Here is a 4,515-nt window from a genome sequence, read left to right on the forward strand (position 1 = left end):
ATTCATGTTCTTTATAGTCAACCGGGGTAGGCAGCAGGGAAGGTACATGCCTGGTGCTCACCCAAGCTTTGCTCCCTAGGCACGAACCTCTTCTGCCTACCCCTAGTTCTGGCCCTGTTCTTACTGTCATTTCTGCTTTTTGGTCCAGTCTGTATTGATGTTCTTACTCAGAATCAAGGCTGTTTACTGTATTTTAAAAATATGTTATATAAACCTTTAAAAAAATGTTTTAAATTGCAGACAGCTTTAGGGCTTAACTTCGTATGTATACTTTTTGTTCCATTTCAGCTTTTGCATATAATCAATCCCTAGACCAGGGATCCCCAACCTTTTGAACCCGTGAGCAACATTCAGAAGTAAAAGGAGTTGGGGAGCAACACTAGCATAAGAAATGTTCTTGGGGTGCCAAATAAGTGCTGTGATTGGCCATTTGGTAGCCCCTATGTGGATTGTCAACCTACATTGAGGCTCTGTTTGGCAGTACACCTGGTTTTTATACAACCAAAACTTGCCTCCAAGCCTGTAATTCAAAAATAATCCTCTACTTTGAGGCCATTGGGAGCAACATCCAAAGGTTTGGAGAGCAACATGTTGCTCACGAGCTACTGGTTGGGGACCACTGCCCTAGACTATTCCCACTACCCTGATTTTGTAATAGGGCTCATTCATTATGTTTCCTGATAAATTATTACAAATTATTCAGGGCTCAGCAGGGGGTCATTAATGATGATACCCTAGCTTTACAATAAGCTCAGTTTTTGTGCAATAGACTTCTTTCCACTCATTTCAGTGCCTGCATATCCAAAAACAACTTATACTGCATGTTAACTTGGTGTGGTTGACCTAATGGCACAGGGCCTGTGTAGCCAGCACTTCCTATTCTGATATTCTAAATATGTTCTGCGTTTAAGAATAAAATGTAGTTCCTATTCAGCTGCACAAATCAAAACTAAAGGTAATTATTCAAATAATGTCATCCTCATATATCTCATCTCTTCGTCTCCTACATAGTTCAACATGGGTCACGTGTGCAAGTGTGCGTATAAGACCAGGGTAGGCAGCCGCACTCTAATCCCGATTTTTTAATCTATTGTGGGTGCTTGCTCAAATTGTACATGTAAATCTTCACATAGAGCCGCACTCCAATATTGAATGAATAAAGTCACATTTATTGCATAAATTTGTGGTCCAACGTTTCGGCCCACCGTAGGTAAAGGCTTGATAAAGGCCCTAAGGTGGGCCGAAACGTTGGACACACAAATTTATGCAATAAATGTGACTTTATTCATTCAATATTGGAGTGCAGCTCTATTTGAAGGTTTGTATATATATATATATATATATATATATATATATATATATATATATACTTCAAAAAAGACCAGCAAAACCAGGATTTCTGTGTATCAAAGCAAAGTGTATTAAATTATTGCATGAATAGCCGACGTGACGTTTCGGTCCACGCAGGGACCTTCCTCATGGCAACCATGCTCATATTCCCAATCACCATAAATACCCAACAAAAGGAAGTGACATCAATAGCAATTAGTGACTGCTGTGCATTTTCAAAAAACTTTAAGAACAATTTTAAAGTTAATATGTAAAAGACCGACAAATGCCAATAATATATTCATCATGTTACTTGGTGCAATACCATGTGTACCACCCTTAATATGTTATCATAAAATATTAAATATGTGCATGAACAATATGTTCGATAAAATAGTACCTGTGTTTTAAAAGTAACAGTGTAGCTACAATACTTAATGTGTAATGGCTAAAAGTCATATACATAAAAACAATTACAAATGCCCCAAGGTATATACGAGCTCCCTTAGAATCGGATACTAGCTGTGTAATCCTAAAACAATTGTGGGAAAAATTCCCATTCTGGTCAACCACTTTTAGGGGCTCTTATCTAGGTCTGAGGCAAAAAGACAGCTTACGTACTAAGTACATGGAACAACAGAACACATACCGTTGGCAGATAAATTAATTCCTTACGTTATTACACTTATATGTTAACTACATAGGGAGCTCATTCACTCACAGGAAGCAGCTCAATGATAATGAGCTATTCAGACCCCTCGGGTGAACACAGTTCAGTTTATATGTCCAAAATGCTTCTCTCTGTAATAAAGCTTGATCAATGTTGCCTCCCCTTGGTAGATCTGCAATACAATCAATAGGCATGCATTTAAATGCAGAAGCTGGATGTTTAGCCAACAACCAATGCTGAGCCACAGGCTGTTTCGATATGTCTTGTTTAGTATCTTTCCTAGGTTTGGGGTCAAGTGCGGCCCTAATGGTTGCCCGGTGCATACTGATGCGCTCACTCAGTTGTCTACGGGTCTTGCCGCAATACAATAAACCACACGGGCACTTAATAATGTATATCACATTCTGTGAAGTGCAGGTTAATCTCTGCTTAATGTCATATGGTCTGCCCGTGTGTGGATGAAAAAACGTATCTCCTGTGATCAAGGAGCTGCACATAACGCAACCGCCACATCTGTAAACACCCTCTTTGCCTGTAACAGTCAATGACTTGTACTTGCTTACCGGGTCCGCCGGTGACAGAAGTTCTTTTATGTTCCTGTGCCTCCTGTGTCCAAAGCGAATTCGTTTACGATTAATGCCCGTAAGTTCTGTATCAGATTGAACAATAGGCCATTGCTGTAATACAGATTTCTTGATTAGAGGGGTACATGCATCAAATGCGGTCATATAGTAAATTATGTCCTCCGCATTTTTCTTTCCAACAGCACTAATATATATATATATATATATATACTGTATATATATATATATATATATATATATATATATATATATATATATATATAGTGAATAAAGTACCCCCTCTTGTAAAATATAAGGATATTATAAGTTACCGAGGAGTTTCATGACGATATAAAAACAAGAGGCCGAAGGCCGAGTGTTTTTATACAGGTCATGGAACTCCGAGGTAACTTATAATATCCTTATATTTTGCAACTGGGGGTACTTTATTTATTATAATACACAAGTTTTAGTGAGTCATGTGACAGAAATGACATCAGAACTCACCGTTTATAACGATGACATCAGAACTCACTGTTTATAAGGATATAATTTACAGGATATTCATGGCTTTTTTGTATTATATATATATATATATATATATATATATATATATATATATATATATATATATATATATATATACACACACATATACCTATACCTATAGTTGATGTAATGTTGCACTTTCTTGTTCTCTCTGCAGTAGAGTATTCTGGAAATGTTTCATGTGACGAATTTGTACAAAATAAGGATGTCATATATCTGTAGGGTATCAGTGGTGTAGATATGATTTATTGCATTCAGATCCCCTGTTGACTAGATACAATTTTACTGGTTTAGTCTTTTGTAATATGTCTGTTTATGCAGCTACACACTCGGCTCTTATATAGACTCATTAACCTAGCACTGGTTCTTCCTTTACTCAACCTTGTTGCAAATATACTGTTTATTTTGAATTGCTTTACTCCAAGATACAAGTCTAGCTACAGTATTTGTTCATCTCAATGTTATATATATTCACTTTTTACCTTCCTCTTAACATGTTGCTGTTTATTGGGTACCTTATGTTAAAATTTCAGCTTCTCCATTTCTCATCAAGGAAATAAGCTTCAGACTCTTCTCCGCTGTTTTCTAGTATAGTTAGTCATCCTGGAATTAAGGCGTGTAAGATCTCAGTAAATATCTCAGATACATGTTATAGCAACCACCACAGCAAGCCGTTTCCCCTCCCCAATGTTTTTTTATTTATTTCCTCGTCTTTTCTAAGGCAGTGTAACCTTGACTTGGACATTATCTCTATCCATCTTCATTCCCCGAGTATAAGAAGGTCTGATATCTAGGCTAGAACAAAATCAGCTAAGACCACAGCTTTCTATATAAATCACAGGGTTAATTCTTCATTAAGCAGTGAGCAGATTCAGAAACAGATCAAAGTCACAAACGTACCAAACTAAGGGGTGATTGATAATGTACAGGGAAGGCAAGAGTCATAATAAAATGGTAACTTGAGATTAAACCGATAAGGACTGAGCTTCTGTTGTGTATAGTATCTATGGCTCTATAATACAGGCAATACTTGCTGGATAGAAAGGCTCTTTCTATTTCTGAAATCTGATTTAGTCACACGGTCCCATCAAGCTGGGTTTTTTTATGTAGTTCTGCAGACAAGCAAGTGCAAAAAAAATATTTACAGAGGTGAAGATCTCTTTACAGCAAATGTATCAAATGAAGCAGCTACCGTATACACTGTATGTATCTGCAGCACACAATGGCATGCTGTAAAATGTGTTACTTATTGATTTTACTAATTTTTAATTAATTTCCCTGGCCCACTGCAACCTAAGCTCTCCCTGTGGAAGGGTCAACTCTGGATGCTCATTAAAATTATGGATAACTCCACGCAAAAGGAATGGCAGTGAGTATTTTTAGATCCTCTGTAGCTGAAGATAA

General features: G+C 37.1%; 1 long non-coding RNA gene across 1 annotated transcript; it reads right to left on the bottom strand.

The window, feature by feature from the left end:
• Nucleotides 1-1,496: 1,496 nt before the first annotated feature.
• Nucleotides 1,497-3,858, bottom strand: LOC121399154. Its single transcript, XR_005964780.1, has 3 exons — nucleotides 3,627-3,858; nucleotides 2,563-2,676; nucleotides 1,497-2,171 (listed from the first exon to the last, which is right to left on the bottom strand). It is a non-coding gene; the product is annotated as an uncharacterized LOC121399154 (long non-coding RNA).
• Between the last annotated feature and the right edge of the window lie 657 nt (nucleotides 3,859-4,515).

This window comes from Xenopus laevis, chromosome 9_10S (genome assembly GCF_017654675.1).
Source record: "Xenopus laevis strain J_2021 chromosome 9_10S, Xenopus_laevis_v10.1, whole genome shotgun sequence".
Classification (NCBI taxonomy): domain Eukaryota; kingdom Metazoa; phylum Chordata; class Amphibia; order Anura; family Pipidae; genus Xenopus; species Xenopus laevis.